Source organism: Tyto alba, unplaced genomic scaffold (assembly GCF_018691265.1).
Source record: "Tyto alba isolate M040663 unplaced genomic scaffold, T.alba_DEE_v4.0 Super-Scaffold_48, whole genome shotgun sequence".
Taxonomy (NCBI): Eukaryota; Metazoa; Chordata; class Aves; order Strigiformes; family Tytonidae; genus Tyto; species Tyto alba.
The window spans coordinates 5,933,435-5,960,750 of record NW_024881324.1 but is presented as its reverse complement, the minus strand read 5'-3'; the positions used below and the strand labels follow the sequence as shown (position 1 = coordinate 5,960,750).

Sequence of the window (27,316 nt, the reverse complement as noted above, 5' to 3'; positions counted from 1 at the left end):
GAAAGCTCGGAGATTCCAAGGGTGATTCTATGGATGGAAGTATGTGCCCTCTGTCAGATGTCTGGGTCCTGAAATGGGACAGCTCTCGAGAGAGCAAGTTTCTAGGGCCCCTCAAACAGCTAGAAACATGCCATGAATGTTAGAAAGAAGGATACAAAGTTCTAGCTTTTAAAACATCTTAATGTAAACTCATGAGAAAGTAAAAGTATGTGTAGTGAGTCTGACAACCCCATGCTGAACATACAGGATTCGTAAAGAAGCCAAGGTAGTCTGTCTATACCTGTAGAGATGCTTAAGTTTTCAAGCTATTAAAAGAATTTTCAGGGCAAAAATAAATATATCAGAAGAACAAAAGTTAGGGGAGCTGTGGTTGCCCCAGTAACCATAACTCTGATATTAATTAGTATGTCAGTTGGTTTTAGCTACTGACCTCTTAATGTTTCCCGCTACTTATTTGCTGTAATATTTTTTAAATTCTATGTTCTTTGTTTCTACTTTATTTCATATTTATTTTTGTGTGGTAGTTTTGTCCCCATCCTCACTGACTTGTTCAAAGACAAACTTTTTCTCTTATTTTCCCCATGCATTCCTCTCTCCTCAAGTGGGGCAGAGTGAAAGGGGCAGATGAGGAATTGCAGAACTGAAATCAGCATCCTGGCATCCTTTCTGGAATAAATTATTTCTAAGAAAATCATTGTCTTGTCTGCAAGAAACAGAACTCTTCATTTAAACTTATTATACTTCTCATATATCAAAATGACACAATGATGTGACAATGATGTAGACAAGTAGTAACAGGGGAAAAAGAGAATAACTGTTGTTTTCAGTGCATTTGACACAAACTGTTATTTTTAAATATCAAAAGATCTTTATGTATGTTTTCTGACATATGTCATAACCTTGGCATTGGTTCAGGAGCACGTTGATGTTAGTTGGGATTGTGAGATGCTTTCTGTTCTTCCTCCTTCTGATTTGGCTCATGGTCATGGACTGACATACCCTTTCTAAAGCTTTTTACAATATGTTTTCTAGGCAAGAACCAGTTTTCTTCTGGGAAGATTCGACTTTGGGTGAAAACCAGGTGAGCAGAGGAAAAGGAGACAAAAGTCCAAAGTTATCTTCAAATCACTGCCTGCCACCATCTTGAACTGTTTTTTCCACTTACCTTTGGGAGAGGAACATTTGGAAATAGCACAGCAGCAGTAATCAGCAATGACTGTCTTGCATAGTAGCGTTTTCCTTGGAGGTATACACGTTCTAGGTGGTTTACTTCTTGCAGCTTAAAAGCATGTTATTCTTCAAATATTTAATCCTCTTTTGCCTGTTGCTTCATAGTAGATATTGCGGAAAAAACCCTTGTGTGTCTGCAAAATAGTTCTCTGATGTATGTTTTCAAGTCTTTCTACTTGGATACTGTTCCTCTGTTTCTGGTGATTTCTAAAACACATAACACTGAAGTGTACTCTTACTGGGTACTTTAAGTATTAGATGTATCTGTTATTTCTGAAGTCCAAACTTAAAATCCTAAGTCAGTGAAGAAAGGCTAGCGTCACAAGTTTTAACTGAGGTTAAAGTAGTCCCAAGAGAAATGGTATAAATACTTAAGAATGAATACCACTAAAAGCAATTTCCAAGTACTAAAAGGCAATCCCCCCAAATGCATATGTATGGAATAGAGTGCTATTTAGGCAAGTGCAACAGCCTTCCTTCTTCTGAAGCATATCATATTTACTGACAGTTTTATTTATTTTTTTTCCAATTTAGTTCTGTTCTGTGATAAGATCATCCATCTACTTACACTTCCCTTGTACAGAATCGTAGAACCATAGAACAGCCTAGGTTGGAAGGGACCTTGAAAGATCACCTGGTGCAAGCTTTCGTGGGAAGGAGAGCCTAGATGAAATTCGCTAGCACCCTGTTCACTTGTGTCTTGAAAACCTCCATCAATGGGGATTCTACAGTGTCCCTGGGGAGATTGTGCCAGTGAGCAATTGTTCTAACTGTAAAAAGCCTTATTTCCTATATCTAGGAGCAATACACTGTTTGATAGCAAATGTTGAACTTATGTTCTGAGAAGAGGAGATTTACATGAGCTTTGTGTATGTAAGAGAGACGGAGGAATTTCAGTGGAAGTAGACAGATGCATTTAGGCAAAATTTTGTTAAAGAGTTTTAATTCTTTTTTTGAGTGGGGGAAGAAAGTCTGAAGATCAATTCCAAATCGAGCTTTGTTGCTTCAGAAATAGTTGGACCGAGATAATTTTGCCATGGCTTCACTCTTTGTGAAATTAATCCTTAAGCTTTTAACCCAAATCATTACATAGTCAGACATCAGAAGTATGTGTATATGGGGCACATTTAGATCTACCACAGATCTGTATCCTTCTGATGCATCAAGCATCAGTCTGGTGATATCACAGCACATCATGACAACGTGAAACCCAGTTGACCAGATGGTTCTCTGTGGCTCCAAGAAGTACATTTGGCATCTGCAAGAACACACTCTTTTTTAAAAAAACCCACATTATTTTCCCAGGCATTTCCCCCAAAGTACTAAAAGAGTATAAAACTTCCAAACAAACTCTAAAAAGCTTCTATGCCAACAACCATCTTAGTCCATATTTGAGCACCTAATGAAAATATTGCAGATTTGCAGATGAAGCCAACATTTTTACATTTGTTTATATTTCTGATGCAGAGGGTACTGGGAATCCAGACACAGTTATTGATCAGTTTGTTTGCTGTTCATGCAGCAGGACACCCTTTGACAGACTTGTAGTTTTGTGGTTTTAGATCTGTGCTTGCTCAAATCCCTCGATTTGTCAAAAACATTAAGCATTTTTATAAATGATGGTATTTTACACGGAACACCCTTGAGATCCAGCATCTTGCTTCAGCAGCCCAAGGAAGAAATAATGCTGGCAGCTGATCAGGAAATTGGAATATAAACTTGCATCTTAAATTGCATACAAGTGCAAACTGGTATTAGGTGATGTAACGCCTTACCTTTTATAGTAAATGAAATAAGGAGGGAAAATGTTAACTATTATACAGCTAAAAAAAAAGTGACACACATGATTAAGAATAGCTAATTTTTTTAATGAAATCTCTTTGAAGTGGCATTATGTTTAACATCTCAATATTTGCTTTAAAGCATAGTCTAGCATAAGGATGGCTTCTACTCAAAGAAAAGCAACTTTTTTTTTTTTCCCTCCAACAAAATTCCCTAATTGTGTGTGTATTCTATACAGTGTTGCTATTAGTGACAGAAAAATCGTTTTGCTTTATCTGAAACATATTTGGACAATGTTAGTGCTAAATCTTAACTCTGCTCAGCAAGAGAGACACTAACACAGATGTGGGAGATGGGAACAGTCACAAGTTTCTGAAAAAAGAACAAAAACACCATGGGAGGGGAAAAATAAAGAGTAGAAAGTGAAGAGAAAGTGTTAAGTGTCATGGTGTAGGCCCAGCCAACAACAAAACCCTACGCAGCTGCTTGCTCACTCCCTCCCCCATTGCAGAGATGGGTGGGGGCAGAGTATGGGGGCAGGAATGGCTCAAGGAATCCATCTAAGGGAGGAGTCACTCACACATTATGGTTACAGGCAGAAGACAGAGTCCTTAGGGGAAGAAAAGAAAACATCACTTTAATTGAAATAATAACACTTAACAGACATGGTGGGACAGTGAGAAGCTCTACCACATCCCAAAACACCTTCCCCCCACCCCTCCCTTCTTCCTGAGCTCAGTTCTTCTCCCCATCTCTCTCCCTCCTCCCCCAGTGGTATAGGGGGCAGGGGATGGGGGTCACAGCCAGCTCCCCGCTCCTTCCTGCTCAGGAGTGGAGATGAACGCCGCACATCCCTCCCCTGCTCCCCGGGGCTCCCCTCTCACTGCAGCCAGCCCTCCACGAACCTTCTCCGGCGTGAGTCCTCCCCACGGGCTGCAGCCATTCCCAGGATGCTCCGGCGTGGGTCACCCCTGCGTGCTGCAGTCCTGCCAGCGCTGAGCCACAACCGCGGGGGCCGCTTCTCCCCTCAGAGTCCCGGCCTCCTTTAAGCGCAGCCGCCTGTCCTGGCGTGGGCTCCTCCACAGGCTGCAGGCCGGCCTCTGCTCCACCTCGGACCTCCGTGGGCATCATCAGCCCTGCCCTCTCCCCATGGGATACAGGGGGCTCTGCTCCAGCACACCTCCCCCATGTCCTTCTCCTTCCTTCCACCGACCTGGGTGTTCCTCCTTCTCCCAACTCCTCTTCACAAGTCCCAACCCCCTCTCAGGTTCCCCTTCTTAAATACCGTATCACAGAGGTGCAGTTAATGGGCTCGGCCCTGGCCAGAGGCGGGTCTGACTTGGAGCCGGGGGAGCTTCGAAAAGCTTCTCACGGGGGGCACTGCTGTAGCCCCATCCCCTGCTACCAAAAAAAAAAACTCGCCACAGAAACCCAGCACAAAAGTAAACAGGGATTATGGGAAGGGTGTATGAAGAAATAAAGGAAAGGGCAAAAAATAAATGTAAAAGTTCTGATAAAATGAAGTATGCTGTAGGCTGCACTACTTCTGTCATTTGGGGTAGGAAGAATGTTTCTGTTGCTTATATATGGGCTAATAGGCAATCCTATGAACTCTGGTATTTCAAAAAGTCAAATCAAATGATGAAATGTAGAATAGATATTAATCTTTGAGTTCAGGGAATTGTTACAAGCTTAAAACAGAGTTTAAGGATTACAGATTCTCAAACTTGCTGAGATGTATATAAAAGCCACTTCACAAAGTTTATACAGCAATCCCAGTTGTCAATATTACAGGTTTATTTATTGTTGGCTTAAACTTTAGGGAGGAATCTCATCAAGCAAGAGCGGTGTGCTTTTACTGTCACTTGTAGTCTTGTGTGAGGGTAAGGATGCTGGCAGACCTCTGTGCAGTTAGTGCAACAGTGGTATTTGTTATGTAGGAATATTCTGTGTTGTTAAAACTCGAGAAGGCAAATGTAGCAATGTTTCCCTACAGCTGTGCAGTATCTTTTCACCCCAGGGGACAAATGTGAACAGGCAGAAGGACATGAATGTTAAAATAACCTAAGCTTAAGGAGCCAGCTGGATCTAGTACCCATAAACATGGCTGTGGGTATACAAACAAATTACTGTGGGGTGAGTTTGTTGTAAATTCATAGCACTGGTTACTGCCTCAGTACATGCTTTTGACCTATGGTTAACGTGAGGTAGTTCCCGTGCACCAGAAGTGTGTCTCTGGGCGATTCCCCAGAGCACCTGCTGGCCTGTGAATTCAAACGCTCCCCTGCCATGTGCGTGTGCTCTTACGGTGGCAGGTAGCATAATGAGCCTGGCATCCTAATAAGTTGCATGAATTGAATTAGCAGATATGTTTCAAATTATGTTTAACTCAATAGAGACAGTTCTGTCATGACTGCACCATTTTGTTTTATTTTTAAAAACCAGGAATCAACACTAAATTTCAAATGCAAAACAGACAGTAAGGTTGGTTGGTGTGTACTTGGCTGTCAAAAACTGGTTAATCTGGCTTTGCTCTAGCTCTTATTTTGTGCCCAGAAGTAACTTTGTAGACATAAATATTTGTATGCATGCAAATACCTGCTTGATCTGAGACTGCAGTAGGGAATTCGGTATCTTCTCTGGAAAAACTTTATTTGTAATTACTTCCTTGAGAAGAGGAATGAAACAAGAAGAGAGGAGGTTAAAAGTAAGCAGTTAATGTTTTATGTTGTACTGTGACATTGTGCCAGTGCAAGCAGATTCATGATCAATCCCTGCATTCAGAAAATTGATTCGCATTGCTATCTGGACCTGCACAAGGGGCATGATCAGATCTCTCATTTCATTCCTGGATGAGTAGATAATGTTGCCTCATGACTTTCAGGGTTTTCTGTCCTTTCTGACAGCTTACCTAAGGATTCCTAGGGAAGAGTAAAGATGTCACAAGTAGTGTGATCTAGTTACCGAAAGCAAATCAAAAGGTCTTAAATGCAATCATTGTAAGTTTTTGACAAATGTCATTATTTAAATATAAAGGCACAAAGGAATAAATTTTCAAAGCATTGCCTGGAGGATTGGGTGTATTTCTTTCTTTGTAGTGAGAGGAGTAGTACATTTTAGACTTTGTCCTGTATTTGAAAGAGCTCAGTAGATGAGATCTGAGGGTATGTGAGTTTAGAAAACTTTGCTTTAAGAGGTCCAGGTTGAACCTTAAAAGCTGTGTATAACCCTTAAAGCCTGGCCTGCATATTCACTTTCCTTGTCATCTCAAGGTGAGGAGAACGTTTGCTTGCAGGCTTTTCATTAATGTTGAAGGGAAATCACAATAATCAGCTCTCACGATGGTTTGAATTTCTTTTTGTAACAATTCATGTAAATAGGTGTGCATATGCAAGCTAGACGTAGCTTTAGGGCTGCTGTTAAATTGCAAGTGTATATGCCAGTTGCATTAAAATCAGGCAACTCTTAACTTACGTGCAGCACTTTTAGTTGAAGGAGTAACATTTAGAAATGCCACTTACTCTTTTTGGAAGTAAGACCTAGATGCCGTGTGAATGGACTATGTGTTTGAATTTGGGTCGGGGGGAGTTGTGGAAGCCATAGAAAACCTATCCTCTTTATTTCTTATGAACTGTTTTCACCTCAGGATTACTCTTAACTTATTACGCAAACAACTAAGCAATGTAGTTTAGCCAGCTGTGTCAGCCAGTCTCTCCGAAGCAGGCTGCTATGCAAGTCTGTCAGCACTTCCAGACATCAGTGAGCTCTCTTGGTGTGCCTTTGACTGATCAGGAGTGATCCTTGCAACTGCCTCTTTTCATTCTGTTTAAAGCAGAGCTACTATAATGCATCTACTCGTTATTTGGTAAGACAGAGAGAAATAGAAAATAAGTTGAGCCCTGTTTACCTGAACATGGGGGGCCACAATAAAGCAGGACATTTCTTCACCCAACAAACCAAGTGCAAGAGCTACATGTAAATCCTTACAGGGATCACGGGCTTCCCAGGTGAATGTTGTTGGGTATTAAGGAATCTTTGGTGAGGGGCCGTGGCCGGTGAGATGAAAGTTTTGACTTTCTTTGACTACTGTTAGCTACGAATGACCGACCTCAAACATCCTGTACAATACGGTTACCCAGCTGTGAGTCTGGTTGAGCTGGCTACATACCTACTCTGCTTGGGGGTGCCCAGCGCAATGATCTGCACTGATTCGGCTGCATTTTTGTCTGGCAGTGGTAGAAGTGACAAGTGCAACTAGAAACATGGCTTCTAATGGCAAGAATGCTTCGTTTGTGGTCACAACTAGGGGTACTGGGGCATTGCATATAAGGAACCGGCAGAATGGGAACAACAGCTTTCTGTCAAGGACTGAGGCAGGCGCTGCTGTTACTGAGACAGCTGAGCTGCTGTAAATCACAGTGCTGGAGATACCGAGGTCAGTGGTAGCTTGGGCACAAGGAAATCTTGGCCATCTGACCTTTCCACCAGTAGAGCCTCAAGGTACTGGTGTCATGATAGAGAAAAGCCGTGTCTGTAGGTAGATTGTCCTCAGTGCACATACAGCATGGGGAATCTGCTATTGGAATGAGCTGGTGAAAAACACCTACTGCTTGCACAAAATGAATGTTTTAAAGCAGCAGTCAGAGTCATTTGTCCCTGTTTACCATTATGATCTTTATAGTGGGAAGTTTCACAGAATTTTAAGAAAAGAGGGGAGACTCTTGTGCTTTCCTCCCCTCTGCTTCCTGCTCACATTTATGGATTTAAGCTATTCTTCAGGTAGTGTTTGTGTATGTGTAGTTACACAGGCCAGTATAAATACCTAAGAAGAAAGAGACCTGATGCAGCAGGCTATGGGGAAAGTGGAGAGTCAGTGGTGTTCCTAGGGAGGGGAAAGGGAGCTCATTCCTGGTGGCTGGGAGCAATGCTGCTACTGGGGGAGGACAGGAAGGTGACAGGGCATGAAAAGGGATGAGGAGGCAGGGCACCCTCCCCAGGGGTGTTAGGAGGGAAGGGAGGATCAGCATGGAGGCAGGACCGAGTGCTGCAATGATCTGGAGGAGGAGAGAACCCTGTGCAACCTGGAGGGAGAAAAGAAGCAAAACAGGGACCACAAAGAAGTGGTGGGATAGGGTCCCCTGTCCAAAGGAGGGGCATGAAGGTATGCAGACACTTCCTGGGCAAACATGGGGGCCCTGGTGAAGAGTTGCATCATGCTCTAAAACAATAGGCAGAATCTCAACAAAATGCAAAACCTTGTAAATAAATACCCTGGGCTGAACATGTGTTATTTAGTGTCAGTATTGACCTGAGAGGCTGGTGCAGCTCAGTGTTTTCAGCGATCACAGTGTTGTAGCCTCCTTTTGAAAGTGGTGGCCAAGGTATTCATGCCAAGCCTTTGTCTTCTCCTGATGTTGTCAGGGCCTTTTCTTGCTTCTAGAAGCAAATCAGTGCACCGCAGTGTAGCTTCAAACTCAACGGAAAAAGTCCAGCTTCATTTGCTTGCTGCAGCAAGAAGTCAGTGACACCCACTCCCTCCCAGCAAAGGCTGTGAGAAGGTTGTTTCAGCATGGAAGAAGTGTGGTAGATGCTTCTGCTGGGGAGTGAGATGGGCATATGAAGAGGCAAGTCAGTACGCTTGGCTTTTGTGCCAGTGAAATGTAGAATGCTACAGAGGAGTCCTTTGGCTGCTCTTTCAAGGTGTAGATCGTAAGATTTTAAGAAAATATGAATCAAGAAAGGTCCTTTAGCGGTGCTTTCAAACGCATAAAGTCTTTGCCCTTATCTGCTTAAAATATGTGTTACAGAGAATCAGGGTAAAAGAGGTGTTGAAATCCTTGGGAGTAAACAAATAAAAGACTGTCTGGGCGTATGTAGTCCTGTGTGTAAATCAGAGATTGTTTATTGTGAGGTTATATCCTCAAAGCAGCTGTTCACAATAGCTTGTTGTACCAGTTCTACAAGATTTTCTGAAAGAAAATCAAGATACCATGCTTGCTGTTTGCTTGCAAATGTTTGTTTCACACAGGAGTCCTGCATCTTTGCACCTTGTGCTGGGAGTCCTTTTGCTTTGAGAAGGGGGCTCTCTTTCTCTCTCTTGATCAGGAATAAATCCAGCTCAAAACCAAAATAAAGGTGGAAGGCAATCTTTCTTTCCATTTTTGTTTTCCTTTCAGAAGCTCAGAGTTAGGAGGAAGGGAGAAATTGAGAGATGTTAAGAGTGGGCTTTGGAGCACGTGTTTTGCTATAATCATTCTTATACACCCATGCGCGTCTCTCCTTTTATTACCACCTCTCCATGAAATGTGGAGATTAGCACTAGTCATGCGGAAGTGTTTAAAAATTCAAGCAGTGACAATAGGAAGTGTCAGACAGTAATGGAATAAGTACGGCAAAATTACAAAGACAGCAGCTATTCATTAATAAATTAGAACCTTGTAGAGTTTTTTTAAAACTGAAGGCGTCTAACTTGGAAATTATATTCTCCTGGATGCAGCTTTATAATTTCCCTTTCACCCCATTTGGGGGGAAAAAAAAAACCCAAACCTTTTTAATCATAGACCAGACCATGTGTTAATACTCCCCACTGCACATCCAGAAGTAAAGTTAGTGTGAGGAATTAGAGCCACAGCCACCTCCAAGGGACAGGTGGGGAGCTGCAGGGTGTAACCCGGGACACGGAGCTATGGAGATGGGGCGAGGAAGAGGGTGTAGAGCAAGCCCTGGCACGCCGTGCCTTTCTCATGCTCTCTGCTTACTGGAAACACAAGTGTCCTGTACGACATCACCGAAGCACGATGTCAGAAAGTCTAGCTAAAGCATGTATTATGCTCGGATAGTTCTGGTGGTGTTACCGGGAGGTTCGGGGTGGTGTTTCCTTGACACACAGCCCAGCTCAGCTCTGCACCATGGCGTAGGGTGCTCTGTGTGGGATTCCCTGGCTCAGAGCTGTGACTCAGTGTTTGACAGGGGACAACCCCACCTCCCCCTTCCTTTTCAGGCCATTGCGCTCGGAACACCACCCAGATCTCCGTGCTCATGTTTTCCATTTAAACTGTTCAGGGCGGCTGAGGCAAAGGGCCACCCAGTGCATCCAGCGAGCAGCTGCAGTAGCGGGGCTCGTACTGGCTGGAGCAGAGCATGCTCTCACTTATTTACATTAAATACAGGTAGCTCAGGGTCCCTAGGGAAAGCACACTTTCTCACTTTCTGGAGGTGGCAACTATTGTCTCTCTTCCCAGCTTTGCTGCTCGAAGTAGTTTTCTTCTGCTTCCTTTGTCTGTGGAGTTGCGTGCCTTCAGTGGTCCGGGGAAACATCACATGGGAGAAAACCTTTTGAATCTGCTGCTCTGGTATAGAGGGACCAGCTTAATGAGAAATGCTTCATTTAAAAAGTTTTTATTAAATAAAATCCCTTGTTCCTCTCTCCGTTCCTTGCCCCTTTCGCTCTTTCCTCTTTCCCAGTTGAGGACTATAGGTCACTTTTGCATGTAATACATTTTTCTGATCAGCCCTCCAAAGGCTAAGTCCCCTGATCTGCTGTACAAAAATGCCATTTCTTATTAATTTTTTATGAACTGAGCTTATTAACCTGTCTTTCATTTAGTGTAAACTGTAATTAAAATGTACGAAGAATTTGACTTGCAGTGTGCCCTTCTGGGTCTGTTGTTGCGTCTGCCTTAGCAGCATGCATCAAGAGCACACTGAAACATTGATTTTTATTTTTTTAAAGGAAGACTCGGGTCATTTCACAGGGGGCAATTGGAGCCTTTGAATGAGGAACCCAGGCATGTCTTTTCCTTTGGGCAAGATTTGTGCAGCCACAGCAGGTACCAGTGTAGACCTCTGGCTGGAAATGTAAAGAATGAGCTCAGTTCAGAGTCAGCTCTAGCAAAGTCAACACATTCCTGGTCTCCAAATAGCTATTTTATTAGGTGATGTTTTAAATTTCCTTCCCCTCTTTTTTGGGGATATTGGTGAAGAAGGTACAGGGGAGTGACATCGTTTGTGACCCTGCTTGAAACATTACTTGAGCAGAGTGAAAATTGCTGTTCTTCTGTGTAACCCATAGAGACAAATTTAGTGGGAACCCAGGCAGGCTGCTGGAATTTAGAAATCTGAGGTAGCCCAGGGAGAGTCAGGTCACTGGGCGTGCGGTACGCTTTTGTTTCTACACTTTTAACAGTTACTTTGACATTTTGAACATTTCTTCCTATTGTTCTTGGGTCAATATCGTAATAGTTGAATGTGATTGTAAATAAAACTACGATAAAAGCCTTTTTCTGCCTTTGTATGTGTCCAAAGGCACAACTGGGCATCAGAGAGTCAGTAGTCTACTTACTGGCAAATTTGCCCCCCAAACTTATACCAGGATGGCCAACTTGTAAATGATAATTTAACAGCAGTATTTGAAGGGGTCTTGTGTGGTGTGTTTGAGGTTTTTTTGTTGTTTGGTTGGTTTGTTTTTTTTTTTTTTTTTGGTGAGTGGGGTTTTTAATTTATTTTAAAATTTTAAGCTACATTTCTGTTATAATATGATCAACTATGACTTAGCATTGTTTTTTTTTTTTTTTTGGGGGGGTACTGTACTAACTTTCTAGCCATTTTGGGGGGAGAAAAATACTGAAGGTACAATCTCTGTGTATTATATGGCTGAACCCTCCTCCAATGCAAATAGGTAGTTGGGAGAATTATTTTAAACACCACAATTTTTAGGTAAGTTTCATTGTTGATAGCTGTGACTGTGATATAGACATATCAGAAGATGACAATTTTTAATTTAGTCATTCAGAGGTGGAGGTCTTTTTCTGTTGTTTTTTTGGTGTGTTTTTGTTTTTGTTTGATTTTTTTTTTTTTGTGACCTATCTGATTATCTCTGCCTTTTTACACTGCGCTGCCCACAGTCTGCTTTTTGCAACCCAGAATTCATACACTGAATGGTAAAGCCCAGTGCAGTTGCCCTCATAATCACCTCATTGCCCAGGTTTTAAAAGCAAGGCTTGATGTTTTGTTGATTAGGGGGTGAAGGAGGATGGATATATATGTATAATATATGTATGGGATATAACCCTATATAAATTGCTAATTCAGTCACCTTTGGGGATCAGAGTTAGAGGAGGGCTGGGTGGGAGCCGATTTCTTCTTGGCATCCTTTGGTCTTTGCTCCGCTCCGTGGCTGAGGGTATCGTGAAGCAATGCAAAGCTCAGTGTGAGAAGATGTCTGCTTTTTCCATAGCAGACTGAACGCGGCCCTTCCCGACGCCCGTTTTTTTCCCAGATGTGACCAAAATGAGTCTGGTGGGGGGCTCTGGACCATTTCAGTCGAGTTGTGTGTTTACACTCAAATTGCTTCTGGTATGTGCCTTAATTAATGAAATAGTATAATCTGTCCAAAGAAACCTCCTCCCCTTTCCTCAGATAGTGGCTTGCTCTGATGATTTCTCATTTTAAAACCCCAGTAAGACTGTTTCTTTTGATGCTATTCTCTTTCTTTCCCTTGCACAGGGGAAAGCCAGCTTCATTATAAAGGCAGTGTAGCTGGGCAGTTTCTTAGCTGTGGATAAATAGCGGGACCTTTGAGCCGAGCCATTCCAGATGACCTAGGATGAATTGGGCTGCATTCCTAGTGAGGACACCCGTTCTTCTAAACAGATGAAAAGCTGTCTTTTAAGCACACCCGCATATAACTTGTTTGGGGGCAAATATTTTTCAGTGTTGCTTTTTGCTTCCCTGAGAATATATAGCATGAGGTTAGAAAAATATTTAAACTGTAATATAGTTGCAGGCTGAGTGCACAAGGTTTATTTAAGGGAGGAGAGCGCCATTTATGGAAAGCATGTGGTTTACTCCCCCCCACCACAAAGTGGGGGAATGTATCTTTAGGGTTTGGCATGCTCTTCCATACAGTATGTGAAAGGAAGATAGGAAGGTTTTGGAAACTCTCCATACATTCATGTCCACTTTCTCACCCCAGGTGTGAAAGCTGACTGTTGTATTTTATGCATTCGTATTTTACCTGCTATGTTTTGAGCAGTATTTTTGATCTTTTCGTTTCCCATCAAAATGTGCAATGTCTCCCCTTTATAACAGTGGTACGTTGATAATCTGCATTAAATGCAAATTATGAGTGCCGATTAGGAGCAAAACGAGAAAAAGACGTCACAGCTCTTGCAAATGCTTCATTATAATAAACTGCCAATTTTAAAGTTCATTTCATTGCATTTAAAGTGAAATGTTTAAAGGAAGTGTGGTAGCTGGAAAGGTTGCCACACTGCTTAGAAAAACATTATATGATGATATGAGATACTTGGTTGTCATTGTGTCAATTATGGCTCGTCAGGCAACATTAGTCTTTGATGTCTGGCATTTGTGGAAGACAGTTATATGAGAGTGCTAAAAATCCCTGAAAAGTGTGTTTGTTAGTTGCAGGGTTGAGTGGGGTATTCAGCTCTGGCAAAGGGTCTTTACAGTCCAGTATTGGCAAGACAGGTACGATTTTTTCTGACTCAAGAAAATGCTGTATCAACTCTTTGCCTGATCCTGGGGGAGTCTGCAGTGGCCAGCCCAAAAATAGGACTTGAAGAATGGCATCATGCTGTGCAGCATACAGGATTGCAAGCTTTTGCACAAAATACTGCATGCCCTAAATTTAGAAACCCGTGCTTGTCTCCAGGGGATGTCTCCAGCCCTGCTGGCAGCAGCCATGCCTTCTCGCCTGTTTGAGGAGCAAGCTTAGCTCTGGGCAGGAAGGTGGTGGGACTGAGGGACGTCCTGTGCAATGTGGGGGATTTCTGCCCTTCCATGAGCTTATGAAACAATTAGCTATCAGATGCTACACCCATGCTGGAGGTTTGAAATGCTTAGATTTTCATTCAAACCATTCAGCGCTTTCATCTAATGAAAATAACTTTCTTTTAAAAAGTAAAACATTAACACAAAAAAGATAGCTATTTTTTTTTCCTAATTACTTTTTTGATCTAAGAGCTTTCAGAGTGCTTAGCCTTGCAAGTTCAGATTTATTTTTTTTTTAAATTGCTTTACAAAATCACAGGATGTTTCTGTGGTGAACATACATCTGTGCTGGCTTTTGCTGAGCTTTGGAAATAGGTCAGGAATTAAAGCTCTGGCTTTGTGGTTCTGAGGAAAGCCCTTAAGAAATTCTCTCAGACATAAGAGGGTAAAGAGGGGTCACTGGAAATATTGTTTGACCGTATATAGGTGGTGTGGTCTCTCTTGTCTGGATATATGTACAGCTATACTCTATATACACACATATATGTATGAGCAGTTGAAACTGCTACTCTTCAATGCTTGCTTAGCAAGAACAGATTGCTGCAGGGGAAAAAAAAAAAAAAAAAGAAGTAGTCATGGGAAAACATTGAGAAATGCTCTGCCTTTATGTGATGGTGGTAACTCCTTATGCGCCTTAAGTTTAGTTATATATCCTAAGCTTGGCTCTATTGTTTTGTGTACCTCTGCAATAAAAAAAAAAACAAAACAACCAAACCTATGCGAGGCGTTCATTTACTGTGTGGTTGCATTGCCATGGAAACCAGCACCAAACCTCATTCACACATTGTGCCTGGCTATGGACATATAGAGATCGCGCGCTGGCATCTGCCCTGTGCTGCCCTCGGGTCTTTTGCAAGCCCTCCTAGGGGGCACGGCGGCTTGCAGGAGAAGGGAAGAGGAAACAAATCACACAGGGAGCAAAAATGGCCAACAAAGTATAAAATCAACCATTTTGCCCCACTGTCTAGTATTACTGTTTTGCTGCAGTTTGATAATTTTGCTTTTTTGATCTCAGAATAGAGTGGAAATGAATAATCGCTGCAAAATTAGTGGGAGGTGCTTGAGTCATTTCTTATCCCCTCACCCCGGGTCTCAGTCGGGTGGTACAGGGAGCTCTGGGTGAGCAAGATGTGCACCGACGGAGCAGGGCATGGAGCACAGGGGTGGAGAGTTTTGACATAGGGATTAAACCTGGATGAGATTTCTGTCCTTTTCCCTGCAACATTTATTAAAAAAAAAAAAAAAAAAAAAAGTTCAAAGGCTTAGGGAGGGGAAAAAAAAAAAGCTAAAGAGAAATGAAACAAACCCAAATCCAACCTTCAGGGTAAATGGAATTCCCCTATACTTGTCCTTCCCTTTCTGCTAGGAATATTATAGCAGGATTACTGAGTGTAAGGCTTTTTCTCTGCAGCAGGAGGGCAAAAGGAAAACGAGGTGGGAGGGGAGAGGTGTTTTGTTTTGTTTTGTTTTGTTTTGTTTTGTTTTGTTTTTTCCTCCAGAACACATTTTTCCTTTCCTTTGGCATAAGCAACTTCTTCCATCTCTCCCCAAGTCCCTTATTTGTTAGACCTGTGGGTGGCCTTTAGACAACCTCCTAAGAGTGTGGCCTTTCGCTATCCTAAAACATTAATTTCCAGGCATGCTGTCTAGGCATCTTGCTTTCATGGTATGCACAGTTCTTCATTTCTTATGTGCTCAGATCTGGGAGAGCTGCTCCTGCTTTCTGACCCTCCTCCTCCTCCCAGAGCCCTCCGTGTGTGCCGAGGACTCAGCGCAGCTGGGGGAGCCCCCAGACACTGCCTTCAGGTGGAGGTGGCAAATCACATTTACGGCCATTGTAAAGAGGACTGGTTTCTTTGTTGTGGACACTGAGGAGTGTGTTTAACTGGCAAAAGGGTAGCATGGCTAAAGGACTAGAAATCTGAGCACAGTACAAACCGTGGACAGTGTACCTAATCAGTGTAGCTTTCAAGGTACTTCTCCTTCTCTGTACCTCCTGCTCTCAATCCTGATGGTTGGTGAATCAAAGCAAACTAGATGGCATAGGTAAGATGGACACATTAGCAAAATCTTTGCTGTACATTTGTTTCTCTTCCTTCTGCTTTCCAAGAAACCCGTGGGGCCTGTGGGCAGCATGCCACAGGGTCAAAATATTTTAAACATTAAGCCATTTCTTTGGGAGTTGGTATTTATCTGAAACTGTATGCACTTAATCTCAAAGTGCTGTAAATTTAAGATACCTTTTATTCCATAAAAATGCTTTCAAATCTGGGTCTTGCCTTGCATATATGTGCAATAACACACTTCGACTTGGCCCCTGAGAGGGGCTGGCTGTACTTCTGTAAGAAACCAGGTGCATGTAACTCCTTTATCTCAGCATCCTCTGATGCTGCTTACATGGGTGCAGCATAGACATCTTGCACTCTGGTCTCTCTGCACCTCGCTGTACCCCTTCACGTCTCCTCTGCTTGCCCTCAGTTGTGTCAGCAATGGTAATATCAGCGTGATGACAGTCCTGCAAGATTCCTGATCGTGCTTGTGTGCCAAAGCCGACCACAATTATCCTCCCTCCCCCCTACGTGATCCCAGGCAGCAGGGTGAGATCATCACCATGAAATCACTGGGCTGCAATACTGTATGAGTCCTGCTCCAGCATATTCAAGCTGCGTGTGGTTTATTGTCACGTACGTGTGCAATTGCTAACTGGGTCTTCATGTGGGGGTGCCCTGAAAATGAATTGCTGTCATTTTCTCTTTGATTAGTTTCCTCTCTAATTGAAAAGAAGTCTTCCCCCGAGGGAGGTTTTTCTTCATGTATTTTGTTAGTGTATATTTTTTTCCAAATTATAAACTTACTTCCCTGTATAGGTCCTAGAAAAAAGAAGTGGACTGACAAAGATTAAATTTTCCCTCTAAATATAAGCCTGACAACATTCAAGTTTAGAAAATAAAAAAATCTGAAAGTCAACCTTGTTTCTGGTCTTGCAGCTTTTAAAATGTCACTGCCAAGAGAAATGACCGCAGTGGTGAATGAAGCTATGGAAAAAACAGAGCTGAATCTCTTTTTTTCATGTTGTTTTTGTTGTTATAATATCTAGTCCCCTCCTTTGAAAATATAAGTCAGGGAATTGTGTGCACTGAAGTTCAGAAATAAACACCTGGACTCCTTTTAACATTAAAGTACTTGGAATTTATAAAGATTACCTTGATAGACGTGCTTTGTTCATGAAATGAATCGGTGAAATTTGGCATGCTTCTTAAAGGGGCCTTTTGCCAGTCTTTCCCCATATTCTTAGCTCATGCCTTTGCATAATGATGTGATCCATGGTGGGCAGGAATAATTCAGCCTAACGATGAATAATGGTAGTATTTGTGGTCAACTGGTCATGACATTCTCACTTGAGCATTTCTCTTTGGGAACTGTGTCTTCAAGTCATGAGACTTGTGGTAATGTCAAGAGCGAGAGCAGCACAGGGAACAGACCGGGTGAGGGAGAAAAGGGACACTTGTTTTACAGGGTCCACTGCAGGGTTAAAAAAAAAAAAAAAAAAAAAAGGAAACAAAAAGTCTTGCTTGAAATACTGGTATCTTTATGATCATCTCTTTGTGACACTCCCTCTACTCCCAAGTACTTCTGTATTTAAATCAAGGTATGTCTGCAGCCTTGTGCACAAAACCCACTGGCGTCTCGGTGAGGGAAAAACAACCTCTAAGGAAGGAGGTGAGGTGAGTAGAAAAGAGAAGGGAAAGCATCGAGGTGGGAAGAATTTCCCTGTATCCTGAAACAAGCAAATGCAAATAAAGAACAGATGCTTTTAAATGTGCTGGAATCAGACATGCTACCCTAGATTTTAATCCTCCTGTGCAGAGGAAGAAGGGGAGCATGTTAAGCCTGGGGATCATGTTCACATGGGGACACAATGCCAATAGTGTCATGGCAGAATGAGCTGCTTCCATCATGCCTCATCTGTGTCCATTGTTCTGAAGTCGTAGGTATTAGGTATATTTGAAGGTTAAATTTATAGAGATAAATTATTCATTGCAAAGTAGAAAGGGATGTATGAAAAATGCAGGCTTCCCCACTGCAGTTTAAAAAGGCAAAGAAGCTCCTGTGGCTACATACATACTTGTGGTAGCTGCATATAGGAATAGTTTGGACACTATAGTTTTGATTAAAGGCGGGTTTGAAGTACTGTGGTCATGCTGATTAGATGTGTAGGATGCAACTGCCTTGTGTTGAAGCAAGAGATGTGTTTACAGGAAAACGAATAAATGGGAAAGGAGTATCTGTGGTTCAAGGGAGAAGAATTATTAATGTTCCGATGACTTTTGCAAACTGAAAGTCTGGGAAGTTGGTTGTGGGCTAAGAAAACCACAAGTACTCGGGCTTGGCTTAAATTCAGTCTCTCAAAATTTGTTTGAATGTGTGAGCAGGAACCCAAATATTGTGGTGCTAGAAGAGCTGACACTCTTTCCGTCCTTCAGATGTCATTTACAGGACAGTGGAGATGGTGGAAGAACCAGAAAGCAACACTGTTCTTCTGTAGTGTAAAATTTTACTGAAAATCATCAAGAACAACAAGAAACTTGAGTTACAGTTTTGAATAAAGTGACACTAAGAGAACATCTGCCACCTCGTCATGTGTTACTTAAAAGATTCTGCCCATGTACCCAAAGTAACTCCATCCTCAAAAAGGACAAAATAAAATCATGTCGAATACGATAGTCTGCTGATGTGTCCCATCAGTTGTTAATTTCTACAAGTGTTTTTCAAACACAAAAGAATTTATTCTAACCAGCAATGGCCTTATTCAAGATGTCCCAATTAAGGTAACACAAAGCATGTCAAAACTGTACAGTTTGTGCTGAAGTCTGACCAACCCTTTCAGCTGTAGATTAAAGCTAACCTTTGCATCAGAAGTATGTTAAAAATTAACACCTACTAAATTGGCCACTAGTAATTAGTAAAATTAGAGAATAGTAGTAGTGACTCCAGAATTTGACCCATGTGTTTCAGAACAGTTTGGAAAAGTATTTTCACACAGTACATGCTCAAACTCCTTTTTAAACCATCCTTTGCATTTTATCTAAATTGCGTAAGACTTTGTAACAAGAGACTGTAGACCAATCCGAAGTAAGCAGGAATGTTAGCTGGAGCAGAAGAAACAATAACCAGCTTAAACTGCTAAAATATTTTCTTTCATTTGTGTGACAATACTATATAAAAGTTTCAGCTGAAGGTGGGGGACCATGTTGTGTGATACTGTACAAAAGCAGAGTGTAGCGTATGGAGAGGGAGCACAGAGAGTACATGCAGTGAAAATCTGACCTGAGAAGGTTGTGTTAAGAGTTTTGGGAAGAAGGAGTAGAAATAATGATAAATTGATTTTGCCACAGTTAAAATCATGTGGACGTTTGCTTAAATTCCTCGGATTCTGCTTTTTTTTTTTTTTTTTATTTGAGGAGAGGGGTGAGAGGCTTGATTTTAAGCAGCAGTAACCCAAATGAGCTGCAGAATTTTGAGGTTATTTTACTTGAAGGCACTGTAATACAGTAGTCTATGACAAGAGAAGTATTTTACTCAATCACAGCCTAGAAATAGCAAATGTTCCCTTGACAAACACCATCAAAGTCTTTATTGACTCCATGAAACAGTCTTTTCTTATGCAGACAGTTGAGCTTCTCAGAATAATAGCTGTAATGTTGCACAGTAATATTTACATGTGCAAAATAGGTAACCGAACACTTAGGATGAATTCAGAGCTGCTGTAGTGGGTTTAACTTCTTTGAAGGCAAGTAATTTGCACATGCCTGCATCGTGGCTGAGTGTGATCTCTTCAGTTTTTCACTGTTAGGTTGCTGGAGATACTAAGATGACTGTTTTGGAAATGTATTTCCTAATCATAGCATGCCTTTCCCACTAAGGATGTGGCTTTGATCAATTATTTACTTGGTCTCAAACAGATCTACACTTCTCAAAACCTTTCTTTGTTCAGTTTGTACCCAAACCACATGTCCTTGGTATCAGCTTCTGCAGAAAGTCTGAGGCAAGCGATGGCTGCAGTTCCATGCAGCTCTGAAAGATGAAACAAGAAGGAAACAGTAATGATGTCTGATTTTTTTTTATTCTCCTCTTATTACGTGAATGCTCACTGCATTAGAATATCCTCACCAGCAAACCTTTTGCAGTTATCAGATATCTCAGCTTTGTTTCAGTGCTTAACCAGCTGTAGAAAACCTTTTATTGCCTCGTATATTTTTCCCACCAGAAAACTTTTAATTTAAGTAAATCGCTTCAGTGGTAGTTTATAGATTACTCGAAAATGGAGAGTTTTTTAAAAATTGGTTGTCACTAGCAGCCAGGTACGCATAGCGAAGCAAGCAGGAGCCTGTACTGCAGGATTTGTAAAGGGGGGGCGAGGGGGTTACCCCATGAGTAATGCAGTGGTCCTGTGCCCTGCTGCAGAACACCATCTGGCTGCTGTGCGCTACCAGAGCTGCCTGCCAGCAGGCACGGCTCATTAGGAGCCTGCTTGCAGGATATAACATCTTTGCAGTCAATTAACAATGCTGCTCTTTAAAAAGGTCCAGATCCTTCCTGATTCAGCAGAGCACTTCAATACATGTTCAAAGTTAAATGCTTGATTAAAGCTTTGTGTAATAAAGATGTGAGGTCTTGTGCTTGAGGTTAAACAGGTAAGCATGTTCCCAAATCAGGGCCTGACATGTTATGGTTCTTAGAGGTTTCCAGGAATCTTGAACATCCTGAAATACTGACTTTGCTGATTTCCAAGCCGAGTATAACCTACAACTGAAAAACAAAACCAAACCACATTACTGTGAAGCACACAGGAAAGCCTTCTAAAATCCGTTTCCAGGTCATCACTGATGCTTGTCTAGCCAAAGAAATTAAAGCAGACTGTTTACATTTTTGTAGCCTTAAAATAAATAAATAAATGGGAAGAAATTATACAAGCCCAGTTTTCTGGAAATTTATTTATTTTTTTTTTTTTTAAAGAAGAAATATTTGGTAAAATTAGTTTATTCTTTGTAGAAAGAAACAGTAAGAGTAATTGAGGTATTATACACCTCCTAACTGTAATCATTCTCACTGTACAAGGTGGTATTTTGTAGCCTGCTTCCTGTGGTCAAGTAAAGAAGTGAGTATTGGGAGAACCAAAATCCAAGTTTTTGCCTTGTTTTTTTATGTAATAATGTGTGCTACTTTCCCCCACTTATTTTCTCATGTGTAACATCCACTTATTGTAACACTGTACTGAAAAATCATTTATTATTTATTTATTAGTGTTTATTCATTAGTATTTATTAGGAAAATGTCTTTGCTCCAGTTCGGTGGGTTAACAGCAGAATCAAAGCTATTCCCTCACTGATTGTGAGTTAGTTAAAAGCACAGCCACTGTGTTGCTTGTGGACTGGGTTTAAACACCTTACTATGAGATCTAAACGTGCCGTTTTCTGTAATAGTATATTGAATTGTTATAGCTCACTGCTTCATATTCTACAGTGTCTGATCTTACATACCCACAGAAATAGTTCAAAGCTCCAGCTGACTGCAGTGAGTGTAGACTCAAGCCCCAAATAATTTTTAAACACAATTTGTTTTGATTAATTGATGAAGCATGCTATGATCGTGGACAGTTTCATTCTTTCTCTTACTTTGTTCTGTTAGAGAGCACGTTGAAATAAGTTTTCTGGTGTGTGTGACACCTTGCTTGTGTGTTTTCAACTTTTGTTTTCGGTCTGAATCGGGCTGGAGTGGTATTTTGGTTTTAATTTATTATTTGGACCTGAAACTTAAAACCAAGCAGCCCAAACAAACATGTTCCCTGTACAAAGACTGCCCAGAAGTGGCTGGAATTCGGGCACGGCACCTCCTGTTGAGGCGCTGGGATGTCGCCTGTCCCCATGGGGCTGGTGCCATCAGCCCTGGGCACCCCTGGGCCGGGGCTCTGTGGCCTCTGGCAGCCCAAATGGTAAGGCAGGAGTCAGGTCCCAAGGGTCTGTCTCCAGTTTCCACTCCCAGATTCACCGGATCTGTTCAGGTGTAAGGCTTTGAGCCTTCACAGGTTACCATGTTTTGGGTACGTTGGGGAAATTGGTTTTAGTTGGTGTAGTGCTTGAACACCCCAGAGGTGCAGGTTCAAGAAGCAGTGAAATCCAGAAAGCTGGGGCAAACCCTGTTACAAGACCAGCTACCAAAATCCACATCGTCACCGCCCACCAGAAGTCCGCATGAAAGTTCAGTGAGGGCCCTGCCTTTCTTTGCCTTGTCCCAAATTTCCGTGTATTTTAGTTGAAGTGTTTGGGGTTCAATGATGCGGGCCTCTTTCAGTGAAAGCATTTGCAGCAAAATGTCCAGCCCCTCCCAGACACAGGGGTGAGCCTGAGCTGCATCAGAAAATGGGTGAACTTTGGAAAAGTTTGGGCCCCATGTGAACTTTGCCACTGATCAGATATAAGTAATCCTGCTCGGACCCTAACAGCTGAGTTGAAGCAGAGCTTTTGAAAAGATTGAACTGGGATCTCAGTTTTATGGCTATCTCTAAAATATTTTACTGCTGGTTTATGACACCAGAGTGTAAATTATGGGGCTGTAAAGGCTTGTGGTGTGAAGGTTTTATCCTTTGCTTGTGTTCAAAACATAAGTAGTACCCTTTTGTTTTTAGGGAAATAGATATTTTATTTTTTTTAAAAAAGGTACAGCTTAGAAAGCCGTGCGCATTAGTAAGAAGAACATCTTAATATTTTTTTTAAGTGTGAGTACTATATTAGTTTGTAGTGTATAATTATTTTCAGTCCATTGATGTAGGTCAAACAATTGAGAAAAGGAAGGGAGAATAAGTGTGTGCTATATGTATGTAAATACTACTAATTAGCGTGTGTAACTATAAGGATCAGAGAGGAAATGTCTTTTATTAGGTGAAATAATGGAAAAAAGTTTACTTTGGAAGTACAAGGCCTTTCTCTTGTCTGAAACAAACCTTATATATTTTGCGTGTAGATATAATGAATCAGCTTCTGCTATGTGTGTACACATAGGTACGTGCCTACAACAAATGCAGTTACATAAATGCAACAACAGCTACAATACTGGCTCATATTAAAATTGCATAGTCCTGTTCTCCATTTTTAGAAGAGGAATGGTAATAAATGAAAATGTTTTGTCTCCCATTACATTTTTAAAGCTAACATAAAACTCTATCATTCAAGAAATGTGTGTTATATTTCGGACTCAAGGATTAAAGATCAATTCCATTTAGTTGTGACTTCATCAGGATTCATCAGTAGCTTGCCCTGGCCTTTATTTCTTGGGTTTTGTATCCAGTACTCCTTCAGATTTTGCTCCATCCCACGTTGAGATGACTCACCGTCATTTCCTTCCACTATCTCATGCTGAGTGACCACGGGCAGAAAAATTGTTTTCATTTGCTCCTTTTAGTTAACGTTCTTGTTCCAGTAGACTTGCTCAGATAAATTTTTTCACAAGTTATGAAACAGTTATTTTATATCTGTGAATTACATGTTATTCTCCAGCCCCCAACCTTGGCACCGGTGTCCTTTCCAGTCTCTGGGGAAAATCCTGATTTATGCTGATTGGGATGAAACTGAAGTGTTAAGTGTGATTCTCCTCTTCTCCAAGACTGGAAGGACTGGGATGGGACATGAGTGGCTGGAGGAGTGTGAAATACCACTATATCCTTAGCGGTCCTAAATTATTATTGTTCATATTTCTTACAGGTGATGTCTTTATCCTGCTAGGAGACGCAGGCGGATCATTCTTTACCAGCTGTCAAGGCCAGTGTTACCTCCTCAGTGCCCTGGTGAGGGGGTGCCTTAGAAGGGCTGTGCAGAACAAGCTTTGAACTGCCTCTGCACTTCACTTCAGGCTCCCTGCACTGTAAGTACCCTGTATAATGTTGTGGCTACCGCCTGGCATTTCCAGATTGGTTAACTAAGAGTGTTTTGGCTTAACATCTGGAAAAATTCTTGTGATTTTGATGATTTCATGCTTTTTAGGTGGATGAAACTTTGTATCCTACTCGAATAAATAGGAAAGGTGCTCTTACATTGATGCCTTAGTCCCTATAACCAGCAGAAGCTTCAGTGATTGTTGGAGAAATTAGTATTTTTGCTGTAGTGCATTACAAGTTGTAAGCAGCACAAAGGCTGTAATTGACAGGCAGCATCTAATAAAATTCCTTCTCTTGCTGCTGTGCCTAACAAGAAAGGAAGGAGATGCTTTTGATTATTTTGAAGATACATTCCCTAGCACCTGTAATGTATCTAGTGGTATCTCTGAATATATAGAGAGAGGGAAGTTGAAGCAATGTTATGTATAGAGGTGTACATTTTCCAGCTCTAAGAAGGATGTGTCTGCAACCTAACTGCACTCACTTTAGCTGAAATAAACAATTTTGGGAAGAATTTAGCTGAATGGTTATTTTTGGTCTGGCAGAGGGGAAACCGACTGAGTGACTGTCATTACTCTGATGCTGATTACTGGAACTGACCAGTTTAAGGGCAATTTGCTAACTTTGTTTAAAAACAAAACTGGTCTTTCTGGGTCTGTGATTTAGAAAGGGAGGAGCTCTAAACCACTTTTTTTTTTCCCTTCTTATTCTTTTTTTGTTTTGTTTAAATAAATATAAATTATTAAAAAAAAAGTAGTTTCCTAGCCGAAAACATTATCCAACCCCACATGCTGTGGGATTTAGAGAATTGACAGGATGATTCAGACATATAATCCTCACATTCATTCCCACTCCTGAAGATTTTCCTTAAGGAATAAAACTTCTTTCCTGCAATTGGTCAGAAACCAAACCAAACCCTCCCCTTTTCTCCTTTTTTCTTTCCTCCCCCCCCCCCCCCTTTTTTTTTTTTTTTTTTTTTTTTTGACTGGAAAGTAAGACAAGTAATAAACCTAACATTAAGCTCTGGCGCACGCTGTAGTCCAGCAGAACCTCAGGATGTGAGCGGTGGGAGTTCAGCAGGCATTTGCAGCACTCCTCCCTGTGAGATCTTGACTGCTAGTTGTCGGATCGCTCCTTCCCTTCCCTCTGCCCTGCTCCATCTGGAGACGTGTGCGGGCAGGGGCTGCAGGGTGGTTCACAGTGTCGCCTTTTCATTTTTTACTTAGGGAGTGGGGCAGAAGGCACGGAGAGCGCTGCCATGTGTATTGGTTTGGCATCTGTGTGAGAGACAGGCCAAGGGCACTGCCACAGCTCTGCCCCTGAGGAATAGAAAGTTGTGATCTTGCAGCTCTGCTGCTCTCTTGATGTAACTCTGTTGTCCTTTTCCTATATGGGTGTGGGGGGATGGTCATGTAAGCTGCAATGACTCTCTCTCTGCAGCAGGAATTAGGAGTACTCAAAATGTGCAAATTCATAAGGTGGGCACAGAGAATCAGTTTATGATGGATTGGTTGCCCATTTTTTTTCCCTTTTGTTGCTCCTTATCAAAAATAAACTCAAACAAAATATACCCTTTCAATTATGCAGGAAATAAAGCAAGTTAGTGAGACTCGGTGCCTGTCCATACTGCAGTTTAGTTTAAATGCCCACGTGCATGTGTATTTTCTTGCTTTCTCCCTTTTAGTCGTCCTTCCCTTGGTGCTCCTCCTGCCAATTTGGTTTAAAGATTCCTCTGACATAATCTTTAATGTTTTTAAATTGATAGTCTGATTTTTTTCTCCCCTTTGTCATTCTTCCTCAATACCCATCAACTTCTTCATCCATTCCCTTGGTCCCTCTTCTTTGCCCCTTAAATCAGAAAAGTCTCTTAGCTTGCTCTTGTACTATCTGGTCCCCAGTTGAATCAAGTAGTACCAAGTTATCTGGGGATTTCTTGATTTTCTTTTTTGGCATATGTATTTCCACACACCCACACCCCCTTTTTTTTTTTGGTTCCATTATTTTAATTGCTAGGCTTTCCTGCCAAATTCAGGCCTTGTTGGTCGATCTGTCTGACCTGTCTCTCCTCCGTCTCAGTTCACAGTCTCTGTGGGCTTCTTTTGGAATTTACCTGAGTTCATTTGATTGTTTCAAGCTTCTCTGCTGTTCCAATCCTATTTCACAGCTGCTTTTCTTACTGTGTCTTCAGTTTGGGGGTAATCCCAAAACAGAGCAAGTTTACTGAATACTGTGCAGGATTTTCCCTTTCACTGGCACAGTTCTAGGCAACTAGATTCACTGCTACATGACTTACTGCATTTTAAAGCCAAATCCAGGCTGATGGGAGGATCAGAGTGGCTGCCTGCAGTATGTTGCCTTTCACCACATTCCTGATTCCCGTTTTGCTACACCAGATGCTGCCCATGTCCTTGTCTCTTAGGTGCTTGCTGTGTCTCTCTTTTTCCACTAGCTGATGTTTCGTCGGTGTTTAAATCCACATCCAGCTGTGTTTTTATTACACGCAGAGATGGAAACTCTGCCCAATGATTCCTTTTCATTCTCCACCTTCCTTTTGTTTTGTCTTAAATATATTCAAGGGGGAAACAGGAGGAGGGATGGAAAAGGAGGGGTTCAGTCTAGACTTCCAAAGCAATTTCCTTTTCCCTACAGAGCACAGCTCATTTCCTTCCAGAGCAGTGTGGCTGGGAAGTTGCACATTTCTTCTCAGTGCTGACTTTCCTGAAATTTGTTGAGTCAAAGCACAGCTACTAGGAGCGGTCCAGAGGACTGTAAACACGTGTGTGTGAATGTTCTTCCCTCTCTTGCTGCTGAACAGAAGAATAAACAGAGATTAATGTGGAAAGGAGAGGGCGGTCTAGATAAGCAGCCACAGGGTGGAAATGTTGAAAGAAAACTGACAAATATCCATAGACACACCTGCACTTGAATGTTTCTGCATCATGGGGCCTCACAGAGCTTATTTTTGCCATAAATGTCTCAAGGACAGAAAACCAGCAATGTGGAGGTTGATGATTTGCCTGAGGGTTAATTACAAGGTTTTGCCTTTTAAAAAAAAAAAAAAAAGTGATAGTTTATGGTTGTAACTTTAACTCTTCATATGTTGCATTTAGCCAAAGACATGAGAGTTTTTTCCTTTAAAATGCATTTACAGTTGCTGGTTTTGAATTGTATTGCATTTAGTACTGTTGCATCCACTCTTACCAGGTTCCTGTGTTTGCTTTAAATCAAATTACTAAGTTGCTTTAAATCAAATTAAAACCAGACCAAGAGAGTAGAGTAGTCATGACTGAGCAACTTTTCTTCTGTGAGTTTATCATAGTCTCTGCTTAAATTTTTCTGGTGAATTAAATTCAGTTTGGAAAGGAAATGTTTCCAAACAAACAAACAAAAAAAAAAAAAAAAAAAGGAGAAAAAAGTGATGAGATCATAACCTGTCAACTCCATGGAGTTTCTAATTTAGCTGGTGTCTGTGTTTGTTTACTTAAGAGATGAGATGTCTTCTGTGTTGTGAGTGTGTGAAAACATGAACAGGAAGATGAGCTGGAATCTGACTATATGCTTAATTTAAGATAATTATTTCAT

General features: G+C 41.6%; 1 long non-coding RNA gene across 5 annotated transcripts in view; it reads left to right on the top strand.

Moving 5' to 3' along the window:
* Positions 1 to 27,316, top strand: part of LOC116963168 — a 264,806-nt gene that overhangs the window by 183,457 nt on the left and 54,033 nt on the right. For all 5 annotated transcript variants that reach the window (XR_006166889.1, XR_006166888.1, XR_006166887.1 and 2 more), the window contains one exon: positions 23,562 to 23,721. This is a non-coding gene — a long non-coding RNA (uncharacterized LOC116963168). The remainder of the gene's footprint in view (positions 1 to 23,561; positions 23,722 to 27,316) is intronic.